Below are 19,886 nucleotides of genomic sequence, written 5' to 3' on the forward strand. Positions count from 1 at the left end.
CTCAGACACTTGACACTTACTAGCTATGTGACCCTGGGCAAGCCACTTAACCTTCATTGCCCCACAAAAAAACAAAAAACAAAATAATAATAAAAATAAGTATATTGGCTTGCAGTTTGGATAGGTAACTTTGAATGGTAGGATCTTAAAAAATGAGGAGTTTCATTTTGATAACTTCTGATGTCTTTTCCTATACAAGTTCTATGATCTTGGAGGACATCTGTTCTGCCCTTTGCAGGAACCTCTTCTACCACATGCCTGAAAACTGACAAGTAGCTATCCATCTTCTGCCAGAAGACCTTCAGTCATAAAGATTGCCTCCCTTATTAGACAATCCAGCCTACTTTTGGACCACTTTAATGATTAGGAAGCTTTTATATTGAATTGGAATATATCCCTCCATAACTTCTATCCATTGTTTGACAGGTGAATATAGTCTTTTATTTTAGGAATCTTTGTTTCATTGACTTAGTTCATAGACTAAAATTATAACAATATTAATATTAGTAACAATAATGGAGACCATTCACATTTCTATGATGCTTTTAATTTTACAAAGTTCTTTGCTTATATGTTATATTCTGTGAGGTAACATTTCAAAGTATTATCAACCTTAGTTTCCAAATACAGAAACTGAGACTTAGAGAGGTAAAATAATTTCTTCAGGGTCCTGTAGGAATCAAGTTTTAGAACCTATATAAACTTCTTTGGAGTAAGAATCATTTATTCTATATAACTGTCATTTTCTTCAGTGTTTTGCTATTGAATTACATCCTAGCTGTACACTGCACATTCTAAACCTGCAGGTAGATATGGCAAAATTAGAATGTCCTTGCTCTGAATAGTCTCTTGAACCACAGTGTACAATCTGCCAACCCACTAAGCACACCTCCTAACCAAATTTGCTTGCTGTGATTATAAAGATTTTTTTAAAGTTTTCTTTTATTAATTTTACAAATCATACACATTGTTTGGGATGTTATTTCCCTACTGCTTTATGTAGTACACTCCATTACAAAGAAAAATGGACACAAGTCATATCCAAAGGAGAAATGAAATTTTAATCTACTTTATCTATAATTTCAGAGAAGCATGGAGACTTCTCTGGTTGTCAGGAGAATGATTAATGGAATACTAAAAGTCCAACACACAGCTGAAAGTCAGGCTAGTGGTTCTATTAGCTAAAATGATGCAGATGTGAGTCCAAGACAGATGTTCTACAATCAATGAAGCCTTCATGAATTTATTAAATAGTCACTCCAACATAATACACTTTGGAAAGCATTTTGTTCAGGATAGGAAAGGGTTTTGAACAGAGCATCCATGAGTGGGCTGTATTTGGAAACTGTCCTTGGCACAAAATCTAGTGGCTAGATATCTTCAGGGCTCCAGTTTCAGTGCAACATAGTCAATTTGTTTAGACCTACCCTCTAGTACTGGTAATTCTATTCATGTTCCTTTATATCCATTTGTAATATTATTGAAATGTTAGTTATTTTAGAAAAGAAAAAGGCAGAGTGCCTCTCTGAATACTATATATTTTGAGAATGGAAGGAACGAATGAAGGAAGGTGACTTGAGAATTTCCAAAAGGTGGGATAGAGGAAAGGCGTCCTTATACTATTCAATGTCAATACTGAGGCATCAATTATTCCAATAATGTCAGGGAATAAAGAAGCTTATAGAGATAAAACTCCCAGATAATACAATATAAGGATTTAAAGAGGTTTCTAGATAGAAAAGGACATTATTTCCTGATGGACAAGACAGGATAGAATCTCTGTGAGTAGGTTCACTTTCTTTAAAGGCTGTATTTTCTTTGTCAATTGTCAGCTTTCAGGGAGGTAGTAGAACAAGATAAGAATAAGCACTGGAGCCATGACTTCATGTGTATAAGGAGTCCCTAAGTGATTAAATTCCTTCTACCAGTGAAGGTCAGCACCTTCTCTACAACTTTATATTCTTGGAGAGTCACCAGACTTCTTGAATCTATTTTCTCCTTCCCTCTAACTTATTATACATGTAATTACCAGATTTACCTTGCTTATTGTAAATTTAAATGTATATACTACTCCTTTCCTCAAAAGTCTTCAATATTTTTTTTATTGTCCCCAAGTAGAAAGCTGAGAGGCTAAGTGACTTACCTAGTTATGAAGCCAAAATCAGAGGCAGGCCTTGAACTTATGCCTTCCTGCCTTTTAAGCAAGTGTTTTCTCCATTATGATCACAAAGAAATCTTTAAACAGTTTTCATCTTCAGTTCTACTCTTTCCAAGGTAAATCATGTGGACATGTGGAGGTCTCTCTAGGGTCAGGGGCAATAACAAAAACAATGACAAACAATAATAATAATAACTCTTATTTCTCTGGTATTTTAAAGGTTGCAAAGCCCTTTGCAGTTAGTATTCCTGTGCAGACATGTGTTGGAACCAGCTCATACTGGTTTTGAAAAGCCTGATTGTTAAGTTTTCAGTGTGAGTCTTTACTCTTTGAAAATTGGCAAAAGCTACAAATCAAACCTTGATTTCATTGTTTTGTTGGTTATCTAGACTTAAGAAAATGATGAGGAAAATATCACTAATGCAGATTAAACTTAAAAGTATGTCATGCATTTTAGTTGTTAAACATTTACCAGCACGTTACTTGCTATGAGTTAAATTACTTGAGCTTCATCATCCCTCTTTCACTGATAAGGAAACTGTTGTTTAAAGAACTGGCCCAAGGTCATCAACTTTCTAAGGACTGGAATTGAGATGAAATAGATTTTTCTAATATGCCATGCTGACTTTTTCCAGAGGTAGCCAAAACTATTCTTTCCATTGGCTGTTGAAACTCAAGGTCAGTAATGATAGCAGTGAGGCAAGATTTTTGGTCAGAAGGGAAGGGATCAAGTTAGACCTGATAGGTAAAAGCAAACTTGCATAGAGAGAGGGATCAGTGTTTTCTGAATCAAAAGAAACATGAAGCTAATCTTTGGCATAAGGCAGTCAGAGTGCATTGGAAGAAACAATGATTTTTGAATTAGAAGGTTTGTCCATAATTACAAAGAAAGTGTTAGAACTAGGGCTCAAATCTAGATCTCTCTGAATAAGGGAAGAAAAGGAATAAACATTTTTGTAGAACCTCCCCCCCCCAGTCCTTTTATCAGGCACTGTAGTAAATACAAATAACTCATTTACAAATAACTCATTGAATAAAAGGGAATAATCTTTATCTTCTATCAAATTGTCTTCTAGCAACACCAAGAAGTTAACTCCCTACATGTTTCTAATCCAATCTCCTGGTCTTATGGATGAATCTTTTCTAAGAATAACAACAACAACAAAACAACATTTATATAACATCTAATTTGTGCCAGGCATTGTGCTAAGCACTTTACAAATACTGTCTTATTTGATCCTCATAACAACCTGGGAGATGGTTACTATTATTATCACTATTTTACAACTAAGGAGATTAAGGCAAAGAGAGGTAAAACACCTGGTCTAGGATCATATTGCTAGTAAGTGTCTGAGGCTGAAATCAAACTGGGGTCTTCCAAACTCTAGGCCCAGTGAAGTATCCACTGTACTACTCCTGATCAGTCATTTGGGTTATATTTGAACAATAAGAGTGCCAAGGAACTCATTAGCTCATGAAGCAGCACTACTTCTTCCTACATTTATTTATATTTTCTTTTGACAGTTCTAATTGTTAGGAAATCCTTCCCTATCCTTCTGTAAATTGAACTAAAAATAATAATGTTATTAGCAGACATTTACATGGCTTTTATAGTTTCAAAACACATTTAACCTATTTTCTCACATAAAGCTCTTTATTGCCCTGTAATGTAGGTTACAGATGTACAAATGTAGGCTCTTAAATGTGGTGATTAAAAATTTATGGGGTGCCCTATCTATGTCCCAAGTGTTAGGGAACTTAGCTGGGATTTCTGATATATTGTTACTTAGAAATTAGAGGCTGTCACACCAGTTTTGGGCATTAAGCATTTATTAAAGCATATTAAATATTAGTAAAGATAGAGCACATGGCTCCGCAAGAGCAGAAGGCCTACCTAGGATAGAGGAAAGAGAGAAATGGGCTGCATGGTTGCTCCTTCCATGTCTCAGGGCCAAGAGAGACTATCTGAGTGATAGCTCTCTGAGGTCAGGAGGAGCGCCTGCCCTTCCACACTCCTCAAAGCTAATTGGCTAGCATCACAGTTCAAGGTCCAACTTGACCAACTCTGGGCTGGTCTTAAAAGTTCAGGGAAGGCTCTCTTGGTTAGTAGGCCTTCGAGTGGGAGGGGGGGGCAAAACCCCATTATTTTCTCACAGAAAGATTAAATGGCTTACCTGCAGACATCTCAAACACAGAATGTCCAAAATAGAACTCAATAGTTTTCCTCCCAAATTCAACGTTCTTCCAAACTTCCCTATTACTGTCAAGGATACTGTCATCCTTGCAATCACTCAGGTTCCATGCCTTGGTGTCATTTTCTCCTCATTTCTCTCTCTCTCTCTCTCTCTCTCTCTCTCTCTCTCTCTCTCTCTCTCTCTCTCTCTCTCTCTCTCTCCCTCCCTCCCTCCCTCCCTCCCCCCCTCCCCCCCACTCTCTCCATGTATTCTATCATTTGTCCAGTCTTATTATTAATTTCTCAGCAACATCTCATGTATATCTCCTTGTCTCTACCCACACGGTTACCACTCTAGACTACTCTACTCTCATCTGCTTTTGTCTAGACTATTGTATTAGTCTTTTACTTGGTCTCCATTTCTCAAGTCTTTCCTTATTCCAATCTATCTTTCACAAGCCACCAAAGTAATTTTTATAAAGCACAGGTTCTACCATGTCAATCCCCTCTTCAATAAATGCCAGTACTTTCTTATTGCTTCTGGAATAAACTGTCCTCAGTATATAAAGCTCTTCAAAACCTCACTGTTTCCTACTAAAGATAATTTTTCATATTATATCTTTACATGCAACTGCATAGCAGTGGATAGAATGCTGGGCCTGGAGTCAGAAAGACTTGTGTTCAAATATAGCCACACACTAGCTGTATGATCTTGGCCAAGCTCCTTGCAGGGTTGTTGTGAGGATCAAACGGGATAATATTTATAAAGCACTTGGCACAGTGCCTGGCACAACACAGGTACTTAAAAATGCTTATTTTCTCCCCCAATACCACTCAAACATGTGTGTCCTGCCTCAACTTTTTTCATAGGCCCTCTTTCAAAAGAATCTTAATTCATCCATCCTTGTTCTTCTCTCTGAAGCCAAGGAGAATAGATCTAGTTTGTTTTGCATAGAACATCCCTTCAAATACTTGAAAATAGTTATCATGTTGTCCATGCCTATTTCTTCTCTTACTCAGGTTAAACACATGTAGTTTCAAAAACAGATTCTCATATGACATGGTGTTAAGGCCCCCACATCACCTAGTCATGTCACTTTCAACACATTACACTTTGTCAGTGTTCCCCCAAAAATCAATTTTCCCAAAATTAACATAATACTCTGAGTGTAACCTGGCCAGCTCAGAGTATAGTGGCCTTCAACTTTTTGAAATTATACTTTTTTACAATGGACTGTTTATTTTTTTTCCCTTTGACTTTTGGGGGAGGAAGTACAGAGTGGGCAAAAAGTCACAATGTTTTATACAACTTCTTGAAAAAAACTTTATTTTTTGCCATTTACAAGATTTTCTTTTTCACATGCAATGTAAATTCATTTCCTTTATATTCTTTATATGAAGCTATAGTATTGCAAATTTTAAAAATTGAGGATTTATTAAATATTGAAAGCCCTTTGTGACTTTTGGCCAACCCTGTACTACCAAGAGTGCACTAATGTGGTTTCTCTGAATGTCTAAATCAACTATCTTAGGTGGCTATGGAAACAGTGTTTATTATCCTACAATAATACCCAGGCCTTTCAAAGCCTCAAGTATAGGGGTTATCCCTTCTATGGCTTCTTTAGACAATGGATACTGTGGAATGGGTGGGGGTAGTCCCCCTTTACCTTTAAAGGTAACAGGCATGGCAGATTTAAGGAGCCCCACCTTAGTAGGGGATGAGGCCCATAAAGACTCAGCAATGTCAGAGGGAATTTTGGAAACATCCCCTACCACTCCTTGAGCTTCTGTAAGCAAAATTGGTAATAAATGAACAGTATGTTCTGGCAATTGTAGGGAGACAGCCCATCTGGAGCACAAGATATGGTTGCTCTGAGCTTGCATAGGAGATCACAACCTAATAAATTAACAAGGGCATCAGGCATGAGTAAGAATGAATGTTCCACTGTTAAAGGCCCCAGAGACACCATGCAAGGGGTCAATTTTGCCACTCTTTGGGCTTTTCCTGAGACTCCTACCATATTCAAAGATCCTATAGCTTTACATCCAGGGTCTGGTTTACTTACTTATACTGATTTAGAAGCTCCTGTGTCTAGCAGACAATCATAATATGTGTCCCCAGCTTTGAGGGTCACATGAGGCTCATTACTCTGGGGAGGTGAATGGACTGGAACAAGGGCATTCAAAAAGTCTGGGTCTGGGAATATGTGGTTTTCAGTATCTATTTTCCATTCCTTCCCTTTGTCTCATCAATCTTGTGCCCCCCTCTGAGGAAGACCTTGGTTACTTTGATTCTGGTTCTGTATTTCTGTATCTCTCTGATAGGGTCTATGGTTATTCTGATACTGTCTCTCTGTATTCCCCTGAAAAGATCCATTTCCATTTTGATTTCACTGGTAATATGGCCTATCATTACGTTGGTCCTCGTACGTTGTCCATTTAAATGCTCTTCTCCAAGTCCTACAGTTCCTCAATGAGTGTCCTTCTTTCTCAAAGTAGCAACACACCTTAGTGCCCTTGTGTTGGTATTTATATAGCTGACCAGGAAGTGCTGGTGCCAGGATACTCTGTTTAGGGTCATTCTCTTCATGTGAGTCAAAACCATGACTTGCAAGTTCCTTAATTCTATCTACAGTCAGAGTTCTCCAATGTGGACATTGTGTCAGAAAATATTTGTGGATTTCTGGCAATGAATTATAAACAAATGTGTTGAGTACCATATAGGAATCTCTCAAATCTACTGAATCCAATCTGGTGTACTGTCTAGCAGCCTCACAAAGTCTATTGTAAAATTTGTTTGGTCTTTTGTTAGTCTCCTGAGGTAGACTTAAAAATTTCTGCCAGATTTTGGGTTTTCTAGAGCAAGATTCCATTCCCTTCAGAACTGTTTCCCTGGTGCCTTTTAATTCTTGGAATTGTTTGTCATGATTATAATTCCAATTCAGATCCCTGAGAGGCCATGCTATAACCTGCCTGACCTTTTGTAACAAGGATATTTACTGCTGAGATAATATCTGTAATCTCACTCGGGGATAGTAAAGTTTCCATAAGACAAGTAACATCAGCCCAAGTGGGTTGATATGCATTAAATATAGTTCTTAACTGTGAAATTAAAGTGTTCAGATTTTAATCAGAACTAGGGATGACTGGTTTCCATGTGCTCAAGTCACTTGGTCTAAAGAGATTATGTTTTCTAACTTGAATTGGTGCTCCTTTTTTGTTTGTTCTATAGCTTCCTGCAGGGGGAACAGTTTCTGCTAATCTGATTCTAAACTTGGATCATCTCCAGCACAGGGAGCTGTCTTGGCATCTCTCTCACCATGTGACACTTTCCTCCACAGTATAACAATGATAATAGCGAAAATGAAATTCATAGTCATTTGAACTATGAATGTGGTATTAGAATTTATTTCAACTGCAGGCAGGACATTTCTACTAATACTAAACATGATCTCAGTGGAGACATTCATGCCCATGCCATTATACCAAAATTTTTTTTGCTGTGTGAATGAGGAGGAAACCAATGACCTTATGAAGGAACATTGAGTATGCTAATTGTTTAAGTTGGGACTTAGTGCTCTCCCAATACATCCCAATGTGAAAGGTCAAAGGGAAAGCAAAATATTCAAGCATGTTGCCCTTTAAACTGGACAGGCATTTCTCTTTAAAGCAAGGCTTTTAGAGACTTAAAGCAAGGGAGATTAGTCAAATGAGGGAAAGTCAATGGGGGGGGGGGGAGGGGGATTAAGAGAAAGTCCCTTAGGGGTGGGTTGGTAAACTCCTGGTTTAGCTAGCCAAAACTTTGAGGGCCAAAATTTGATATACTGAGTGTTATTTGGGTGACTTGCCTTAATATTGGGGTCCTAGAAATATGAGGGACCTTTAAAGTTTATTCTCCCCTCTGAATTGCCTTTTTTTTGTTGAATAGAATTTTATTTTCCAAAATATATGTAAAGGGGCAGCTAGGTGGCGCAGTGGATAGAGCACCAGCCCTGGAATCAGGAGTACCTGAGTTCAAATCCGACCTCAGACACCTAACACTTACTAGCTGTGTGACCTTGGGCAAGTCACTTAACCCCAATCGCCTCACTAAAAAAAACAACAAAAAAACCAAACAAACAAAATATATGTAAAAACAAATTTTAACATCAATTTTTTAAAAAAAATTGTGTTCCAACTTCTCTTCCTCCTCCATTCCCACCCCCCCCACCCACTAGAACTCAAGCATTTCAAAATAAGTTATAAATGAGTAGTCATGTAAAACATTCCTACATTAGATAGGTTGTGAGAGAAAACAGTCAAAAAAACTCCCCAAACTTCAGACTGAGGAATTGTCAAAGAGAAAAAAAAATTTTTTTTTAAATGTGTTTCCAGGGGCAGCTAGGCGGCACAGTGGACAGAGCATCGGCCCTGTAACCAGGAGCACCCGAGCCCAAAACCAGCCCCAGACACCCAATACCCACCAGCTGCGTGACCCCGGGCAAGCCACCCAACCCCAATTGCCTCACCAAAAAAAAAAAAAAAAAAGAAAAGAAAAAAAATGTGTTTCCATCTATTTTCAGATACTATCACTTCTTTCTCTGTAGATGGGTTGCCATTTTCGTAAGTCCTTCAGGGTTATATTGGACCATTGCCTTGCTGAAAATTACCACATGCTTCCCAGTAGATCATCTTACACTATTGCTGTTATTTTGTATACAGTACATTTCACTCTGCTTCAGTTCATGTAGTTCTTTCCAGGTTTTTCTGATAGTATCCTGTTCATCATAACCTAAATAAAGTACCTTAAACTTAACAAAGAATTTTCTTCATATTAGCCCAGCAAAGTAGGTACCATATGTTTTGCCATTATATTCAATCATCATAACTATTTCCCTCCAACCTATTCCCTTCCCATGATATTTACTCTATTTTCTATCTTCTTTCAAACTATTCCTCCTAAAAGTGTTTTACTCCTGACTGTCCCCTCCCCTACTCTGCACTCCCTTTTTTTTCACCCTTCCTTCCTTATCCTCTTCCCCTCATGCTTTCCTGTAGGGTTAAATAGATTACTCCTCCCAACTGGGTGTGAATGTTATTCCCTCCATGAGCCAACTCTGATGAGTTTAAGGTCTTTGAGCTAATTCTATGTTCCAAATTTTCTTCCTCCCTCTCTCCTCAACCCTCCCTATGAAATCAAGCAATTCAATATGTCATACTTGTGCTGTTATGCCAAACATCTTTACTTTCCTTGAAAGTATTTTGCTTTTTACTACTCTCTCCCCCAATCTGCCCTTCCCTCCTTCCCCTCTCTCCCCGCCTTATCTCCCTCCCCTCCCTCAGGGCAAAAATATATTACTATACCCACTTGAGTATGTATGTTAGTCCTTCTTTGAGTCAATTCTGATGATATTAAGGTTCACTCACTCCCCAATTCCTTCCCCCTCTTCCCCTCTCCTCAATAAGCTTTTTTCTTGTTTCCTTCATGTGAACAACCTCTCCCCAGACCATCTCTCCCCTTCCCCCTCCCCCAGTCTATTTCTCCTACACCTCAACCCTATTTTAAGGATGTAATTATAGATTAGTTAGGTGGTACAGTGGACAATGCACCAACCCTGGGCCCAGGAGGCCCCAAGCCCAAATCCGGTCCCAGACATAAGACACCCCACAAAGAACAAAACATAACATCCCTTCATATTCAGGCCAATAAGAAAGGAGTCTCCAAGCTTTAGTTCATGAAAGGATCAGATTTTATTACTTGGGAATTAGTTAAACAACAAAGGTGAAACTAATAAAAATCAAAGATAAGGAAATAGGAAAATAGAAATACAGAGAAATGCTCTTAACTCTAAACTTAGTCTATTAGGGTTTTCTGCAATTAAACTCACCAATCACCTGAACAGCCTACCAGTCTAAGGTTGCTCTCTTGCCACCTTCTGCAAAAAGTTCAATACTCTGCTTTTTATACCAAATATTAAGAATAACATGAGAAAATTGAAAAAGGCTGGGAAGAGGCCATTCTAATCTTGGAAAACAATGGCAAAATTATGCTTAATAACTGTTCAAGTATAGAAACAGTAATTATAAGAGGAACAGAGATCCAGTCTATTAGACATATGCTGTTTCTACATAGTTGTTTGTATGTTGATTCCCCATTAGAATTTTTTTTTTTTGCAGGGCAATGAGGGTTAAGTGACTTGCCCAGGGTCACATAGTAAGTGTCAAGTGTCTGAGTTTGCATTTGAACACAGGTCCTTCTGAATCCATGGCTGGTCCTTTATCCACTGAACCACTTAGCTGCCCCTCTCTTCATTAGATTGTGAGAGTCACAAGGGGAGGGACTATCTTGGCCTTACTTTGTAATTCATAGTGCTTAGCACAATTCTTGGCCTTAAAGTAGGTACTTAATAAATATTTATTGACTCACTGACTAACATAAATCTAAACATGATTCTACAGAGAAACTTATGCTTTGTTTCACTTGAACAATCAATCAGTAATCATTTATTAATCACCTAATGGTGCTTTTGAGTTATTACTTTGGTAGTAGTATATACTAGGGAGATAAGTGACTATAAGCAGAGAGGCTGATTAGGAAGCTGTAACAGTAATTGGGACTAGGGCAAAGAAGGCCTGAATTGAGGTGTTGATAGCCTGAATGAAGAAAAGGCCTGAATGAAGAAAAGGTGATGGAAAGGTAGAATAAATTGTGAAGGTAGAAGAAATAAGACTTGGGAATTGATTAGATCCTTTTAATAAAGAGTTGAGGATAACATTGAGGATGACACTGAATTTGCTAATCTGGGTGACTAGATCTCAGGACTCCACCCTCATTTAGACAGTGAAGGTATTGTTATCCCAGGAAACCTCTGAAGAAACTGACAGATGAAATGATTTGCCCAAAGTCACACAGATAGCCAGTGGCAAGGGTGGCATCAGAATGCAGAGATTCACAAGTCTAGTTCAGTGTTCTTTCCACTTAGATACTTTCTTTCTACTAAGTCAAACTGCCTCTAATATTTTTGAGAAATACTTAAAGGTTCAGCTAGCCAAATGTTACCAAGCCTTATGTAGCTGTTGCTACACAATTTACAGAAAATTATAATTGGGTAAACTTAGTGAGCACACACTCACAGTTGCTTGAGATTAAATTGTCCATTATTTGCTGAATAAAGAGCATTTTCAAAATATGATGACAAGTCTTTGAGGAGGAAAACAGAAGCTACTGGGTGGTCCTGGCAGATGGTCTTATTATCTCAGATGGTTAGGCTGTTTTGGTATTACAAAATATGCCCCTGAGGGGGCATCAGGGCCTTCAGGGCTGATATTCAAACCTAGAAAATCACCATGCAGTTTATCATTATTATCATTGTTGGCTGCTAAGTGAAGTTGATCAGTCCTGCATCTGCCATGCCTGCACTCAGAGTAAATGCTTGCGGGAGACTACAGGGAAAGGCTATCTAGAATACAAGTCTGTTTCTTATCCCAGCCCTTCCAAAGTGAAGGCTTTTCTTAGACTGTGAAAGTGGGTATAATTAACTAGGACAGAAATGTACAGGGATAAAAATGGAGGCAGCTGGATTCTCAAATGTAAGGTCTTCCTAAAGTGATGTGACATGTCAGCCTGAAGGGACAGATAGGAAAATAACCTGGGCTATGCAAAATCTTGAAAACCCTTGCACAGAGTGAATAGAGATAGAAAAGGTGATTTTTCATGGTCAAACTCAAGATTCATATTTGTCAACTGGCCCTCTTTTGCCTTGCCTGTATCTCGGTGAATGGCAGTACTTGAGAGGGTATTGTCAGTGACAATGATCACAGTTTTTATTTGGATTATCCTTTATTTATTCTTTTCCAAGACCTTTCATACAAACCCTCATACTCAGTCTTTTCAATAACCAGGGAGGTACACAGGGCTAGTGCTATTAAGGTTATTTGATACATGAGGAAACTGATATTCAGCACAATGAGGCAACTTGTTCAATGGCACATAGTAACCAAGAGAAAGGGGACTAGGACTTTTGTCTTCTAATTCCTACTCTAAGATTGTTATAGTTCTTCTCAATTTGTAAGTCATTTTAAATTCTCTGCAGGTTTCCTCATTTGCAAATTAAGATAATTTGCCTCCATAATATCTCTCTCCCAGAAGTCTATATCTCTATGACACTGTCACTAGAGTCATATACGACTTCTCAGAGCAGGAATCAAAGTGTCAGAATGGGCATGGAGTCATGATGATATTGGAGATAGAATGCCTGGAACCTCTTGTTTCCACTTACAAAACTAATGGGGTGGGGGGGGTGGAACTTAGAGTGGTCATAATAAGGATCATTCTCTCTGAAAGAGAGAAGAGAACTTATTTCTACCTTTGGGAAAGGCTATGGTGAACTTCAAACTCAGTCTTTTTTTACTTTCCAATTTGGGCAACCACATAGCTTATTGGCTAAAACAAACAAAAAACTCTAAAGGACGTAATAAACTTAAAAAGTACTGTGCATTTCATAATTTGGGGGAGTAAAAATATTTAGCAGGTATAAACTAAATAATAGTAAAGCACTTTCATTGTTACTGATTTTAATTTACAAACATCATGTAATTATGAAAGAAAGAATTTATCTTGAAGTTACACAATGCCAAGGGATTTTTGAGAATGAAAAATATATGGGATTTTATATATATATATATATTTCCAATTGTCCCTTTTGAAAGTAAATAGGGATACATTCCACTTTTAATTGAAAACAATGCACATGAAAGAAGGTAAATGTTTAACTTTATCCTACATGCATGGACTCCAGGAAATAACATGTACTTTTGGAGCACAAGGACTTGATGGACAAGAGAAATATCTGAACCTTAAGGCATAACTCAGTGTATGGGGAAAAAAAAGGCTTTTCCAGTTTATTTGACTGAGAATTTTAGTACCTAAGAAGGAGCCAGATGTCTTGGGGGACTGAAGCTTTGTGTTCCACTTAAAGGTCCAGGTGTTGTTTGTTTGTTTTTTGCATTTCTTTCTATTAGAAGAAAAAAATGTTAAAATTAAAGTGGAGAGCTACCCAGTGGGGAGACAGTCCCTGGCTACAAGGGAACAAATAATATAATTATCATGCTTATATGCTTTGTTTATTTTGGAATATGATTATATTAATCAAAGAGGAGCCATAAGTGTGGCTACCTGGTGCTTTCTAAATGCATACACCTTGCTGAATAGTAATTGGAAGTCCATTACTTCCTGCAACTGGCAGGCTGATATTTCATGATGAGTTTGCAGTAAGTAAAATAAAATGGCTATGTTTGTACTTTTATGGGAGAGTTTGCAACATAAGTGGCTTCCTCTCTATCGAAGGCTAAAAGGAAATGAAGGCATACACCATGACAATAAGAACTGTGTCTTATTTTTGCATCTCCTTCAGCACATTGGGACAGTTATCTGTCCACAGATGGTGTTTAATAAAGGGTGCAAGAAGCACAAAATGAAGCCCTACTTGAGGAAGGAGGAGTTGAAAATGTCATGGGGCAAAGAAAGAACTCCAAATAGTTTTCATGTGGTAAGTTCCTATTTTTACTCATTAGGTTTAGTAATGAAGTGCTAAACTCTGATGTTTCTTTTCCAGTGAATAACATGATATTATGGCCATCCTCTCTAAATTTCTTATCCTTTAAATTCAGTCATATGGGGCAAAAATCCCTTTCACCCTATGTTAATTACTATATGGCTCTAGCTATGCTACTCCAAAATAACTAATTAAAAGAAATTATTAGTATTTTTTCTTTGCAAAGTCAGGAAAGAAGTATCCCATATGATAATTAAAAGTAAAGCTTTCAAATGTTAGGCTATTCTGCAGTGTTTCCATGGGGAAAGTAAAACTTCTTTAAGTGTGAGGATAAATTACCTGGACTCTTTCAATTACTGGCAAGATTTAACTTTAAGAAAGATGTACGAGTTGCCGACAGAGTCTGCATAAATGAATATACTGTGTCATGAGTTTTCTTAAAGTTCTGAAAGCAAAGATGTGTTGAAGGTTCTATCTACTCTTATTAATGTCATTCCTACTGCTCAGTGTCAGGGCTGAGGCCCTGTAGAGCATATTCTCAGGTAGAAAGACATTTGCAAATACCATGTCACAAAGGTACAGTCCCTACAAAACTGAGAGTCCCCACTTAAGTGTGTGTGTGTGGGTAGTGAGTGGGGGTAAACTAACTGATTAAGAGGAACAGACTGATAGTCAGAGATGTTGGCATAGTAGATTAGCCTCTGTACTAATATTACTAGGACCCGTGGACTATGGCAGTTGGGTAATGACTCAGTTAAATAGCTGTTAGGAGAGATGCCTGGTTGATACTTAAAAAAAAACCTGGGGCTTAGAGGCCTCTATAAATAGACATACTCATATATATATATGTGTGTGTATGTATATATGTATATATAAATGTGTATATATGCATATGTGTGTGTATATAAATAAATGTATGTATCATATTATAATTATACATATATCACATACATGTTTTATATACAAATGCATGCATGCATACAAATATATATATTACAGCCCAAAATACCCTTGTAACATATTATAAAAACCATTTTACTTCTCCTCTCCTTGGCCCCATTTCACATAAACACTGCTAAGACAAATGACCAATTTCTAACTTTAGTTCTAGGTATCTGGTTATAACAGAATTGATCTAGAACTGTAAGATAACTTAGTGGTTTTCTAGTCTAAAACTCTCATTTTATGAGTGAGGAAACTGAGACTCAGAGAAGTTAAGCAACTTAACTAAGATCACACATGAAGTAAGTAGCATAGCTGAGATTAGAAATCATGTCCTAAAATTCCAATTTTAGAATTCAATTTAATCTGATTTCATTTGAAAGATTTTTTTTTTTGGTAGGAGAACATAAGAGTAGCTCAAATTGTATGAATATGGATAGAGGTTGCCTTAGTATTTTTTTAATTATAGAAGTATTTAATTATTTTCCAGTTACATGTAGAGATAGTTTTCAACATTTGTTTTTATAAGATTTCTAGTTTCAAATTTTTCTCCCTCCCCCCTCCCTAGGACAGCAAGTAATTTGATATAGGTTATATGTGTACAATCACATTAAACATATTAGTAGCATTAGTCATGCTGTGAGAGAAGAATCAGAGCAAAAAGGACAAACCTCAGAAAAGAAAAACAACAGCACCAAAAGCAAAAGAAATAGTATGGTTCAATCTGCATTCATATCACAAAGTTCTTTTTTTTTTCCCTTGATTTGGAAAGCCTTTTCCATCACGAGTCATTTGGAACTATCTTGTACCATTGGATTATTGAGAAGTATCAAGTCTATTACAGTTGATCAACATGTAATGTTTTTTTTTTGTTTTTGTTTTTGTTTTTTGCCTTTCCTTTTTTTAAAATTTAATAAAGTATTTTATTTTTTTCCTGTTACATGTAAAGATAGTTCTTAACTTTTGTTTATACAAGCTTTCTAATTTCAGATTTTTCTCCTTCCCTCCCCTCGTTCTCCCCTCCCCTAGACAGCAGGTAATCTGATATAGGTTATATATATACATACATACATACATATATATATATATATATAATTATAATTATAATAACATTATATAATAACATAATAACATTAAACATATTTCTGTATTAGTCATGTTATAAGTGAAAAATGAGAGCAATGATGAAAAACTTCAAAATAGTAAAACAATAGCACCAAAAACAAAAGAAATAGTATGGTTCATTCAACATCTATACTCCACAGTTCTTTTTTTTTTTTTCCTGGATTTGGAGATCCTCTTCTATCATGAGTTCCCTGGAACTCTTCTGTATCATTGCATTGGTGAGAAGAATATAGTCCATCACAGTAGATCAACACACAATGTTGATGATACTGTATACATTGTTCTTTTCGATCTACTCATCTTACTCATCATCAGCCCACGCAAGATCCTCCAGGTTTCTCTGAACTCCTGTTCATCGTTTCTTACAGCACAATAGTATTCAATTACATTCATATACCACAACTTGTCCAGCAATTCCCCAATTGATGGGCATCCCCTCAACTTCCAATTCCTTGCCACCATTTAAAGACCAGCTATAAATATTTTTGTACATGTGGGTCCCTTTTCCCTTTCCATGATTTCTTTGGAAAAAAGACCCAAAAGTGGTATTGCTGGGTCAAAGGGTATGCACAGCTTTATAGACCTTTGGGCATAATTCTAAATTGCTCCCCAGAATGGTTGGATCAGTTCACAGTTCCACAAACAATGAATTAGTGTTCCAATTTTCCCACAGCTTCTCCAACATTTATTATTTACCTTTTTTTGTCATTTTAACCAATCTGATAGGTGTCAGGTGGTACCTCAGAGTGTTTTTAATTTGCATCTCTCTAATCATTAGAGATTGAGAGCATTTTTTCATATGGGAACAGATAGCTTTGGTTTCTTCATCAGAAAACTGCCTGTTCATATCTTTTGACCATTTCTCAATTGGGGAATGACTTGGGTTCTTATAAATTTGATTTAGTTCCCTATATATTTTAGAAATGAGCCCTTTACCAGAAGTACTGGCCACAAAAATTGTTTCCCAGCTCTCTGCCTCCCTTCTAATGTTAGATTCATTGCTTCTGTTTGTACATTTTTTTTAATTTAATGTAATCAAAATCATCCATTTTGGATTTTATAATATTCTCTATCTCTTGTTTGGTCATAAACTGTTTTCCTTTCCAAAGATCTGAAAGGAAGACTATTCCTTTCTCTCCTAATTTACCTATGGTATCACCTCTTATGTCTAAATCATGTATCCATTTTGACCTTATTTTAGTATAAGGTGTCAGATGTTGGTCTATGCCTAATTTCTGTCATACTATCTTCCAGTTTTCCCAGCAGTTTTTGTCAAATACTGAGTTCCTATCCCAGAAGCTGGAGTCTTTGGGTTTATCAAACACTACATTACTAGTGTCATTTAATACTGTGTTTCCTGTGCCTAGCCTATTCCATTTATCCTCTACTCTATTTCTTAGCCAGTACCAGATAGTTTTGATGACTGCCACTTTATAGTAAAGCTCCAGGTCTGGTACCGCTAGCCCACCTTCCTGTGATTTTTTTTTTCATTATTTCCCTGGATATTATTGATTTTTTGTTTTTCCAGATGAATTTTGTTATTATTTTTTCTAGCTCTATAAAATAATTTTCAAGTAATCTGACTGGTATGGCACTGAATAAGTAAATTAATTTAGGTAGTATTGTCATTTTTACTATATTAGCTCTGCCTATCCATGAGCAATTGATATCTTTCCAATTATTTAGATCTGATTTGATTTGTGTGAAAAGTCTTTGGTAGTTGTGTTCATAGGGTTCCTGGGTTTGTCTTGGCAAGTAGGCTCCCAAGTATTTTATATTATCTACCATTACTTTAAATGGAATTTCTCTTTCTATCTCTTGCTGCTGGGCTTTGTGGGTCATGTATAGAAATGCTGATGATTTATGTGGATTTATTTTATATCCTGCTACTTTGCTAAAGTTGTTAATTGTTTCAAGTAATTTTTGAATTGATTCTCTAGGATTCTCTAAGTATACCATCATATCATCTGCAAAGAGTGATAGTTTTGTTTCCTCCTTGCCATAATCCAATTCCTTTAATTCCTTTCTCTTCTCTGATTGCTCAAGCTAGCATTTCTAGTACAATATTAAATAATAGGGGTGATAATGGACATCCCTGTTTCACCCCTGATCTTATTGGGAAGGCCTCTAATTTATCTCCATTGCATATAATGCTTGCTGATGGTTTTAGGTAGATACTGTTTATTATTTTAAGGAAAGCTCCACCTATTCCTAAACTCTCTAGTGTTTTTATTAGGAATGAGTGCTGTTCTTTGTCAAAAGTTTTCTCTGTGTCTATTGAGATAATCATATGATTTTGGTTAGTTTTCTTATTGATGTGGTTGATTATATTAATAGTTTTCCTAATGTTGAAGCAGTCATGCATTCTTGGTATAAATCCCACCTGGTCATAGTGTATTATCCTGGTGATCACTTGCTGTAATCTCCTTGCTAATATCTTATTTAATATTTAGGGAAATTTTGTCTATAATTTTCTTTCTCTGTTTTTCTTTGCCTGGTTTTGGTATCACCACCATATTTGTGTCATAAAACAAATTTGGTAGAACTCCTTCTTCACCTATTTTTCCAAATAATTTGTATTATATTGGAATTAATTGTTCTTTAAATGTTTGGTAAAATTCACCTGTAAACCCATCTGGCCCTGGGGATTTTTTCTTAGGAAGTTCAAACACGTAATGTTGATGATACTGTGTACAATGTTCTCCTGGTTTTGTTCATCACACTTATCATCAGTTCATGAAAGTCCTTCCAGGTTTCTGTGAAATCCACCTGCTCATTTCTTACAGCACAATAGTATTACATTACATTCATATACCACAACTTGTCCAGCTATTCCCCAATTGATGGGAGGTTGACTTAATATTATATGAATAATTCCAATCCAGGTGGAAGTCTTTTTTTGTTCAGATGAGGAGAAAGCAGAGGGCCTGGGCACTCAGGCATGTGATAGAATAGAAAGAAGGTATCATGTGGAGTGGGGGTGTATTTAGACTTATCCATAGACAGAATGTGCAAATTCCTTTGTCATACGATTTCATACACTCAGAGAATCTCAGGATTGGAAGCCATTTAGTTCAAAGCACAGGCTTTTCCTTGTATAGCACATTCCATCTCATCTCTAACTTTCAAAAAACTTGTCCCTGAAGCCCGGGACTTTCTCACTTCTCATATCTACCTTCTAGAATCCCTAATTCTCTTCAAAACCCAGTGAAGGGGGCAGCTAGGTGGCACAGTGGATAAAGCACTGGCCTTGGATTCAGGAGGACTTGAGTTCAAATCCAGCCTCAGACACTTGACACTTACTAGCTGTGTGACCCTGGGCAAGTCACTTAACCCCAACTGCCCTGCAAAAAAAAAAAAAAAAAAAAAACCCAGTGAAGATACAGCCTCCTACAAGGAGACATCCCTGATCATTCCAGGTGCTTTGCATTTACTTTGATCATATATTTACATAGTAGCCCCAACCCAACACTGCCCCTGAACTAGACTGATAGGTTGGCTACCCAGAGGGTAGCTGCTGTCCTTTAGCCTCTGGGTGCTATTGAGTAACCTTGAAAAAATGAATCTTCTAATACAGTCCCTCATGAGCAACCTCCATTATCCCTCCTACTAACAACTAACTGATTGACCTCATTTGGGAAAGTGATTAACTGAGAAGGCATGGGATGCATAGTTGCTACAAAACATTCCCCCCAAACTAAGGGTGCACACTCCCTTTACCTATATAAGGTCCCTAGTGCAAGTGAGGGTCAAACTTTCAATATGATGATGCATGGAGAGATCACATGTGGTAATGTTATAAATCACAACTCCTGTTTAGTAGAAATCTTTTTTCTTTATTCACAGAATCTTCATGAAGTTCCCCTTAAATGCAAATCTCTGATAGGTGGGCCAGGAGAGTACCATGCTATAGAGAATCCCCCACCTTTATACATGCATCTTTCATCCTTTCTAC

This window comes from Dromiciops gliroides, chromosome 3 (genome assembly GCF_019393635.1).
Source record: "Dromiciops gliroides isolate mDroGli1 chromosome 3, mDroGli1.pri, whole genome shotgun sequence".
NCBI classification, from domain to species: domain Eukaryota; kingdom Metazoa; phylum Chordata; class Mammalia; order Microbiotheria; family Microbiotheriidae; genus Dromiciops; species Dromiciops gliroides.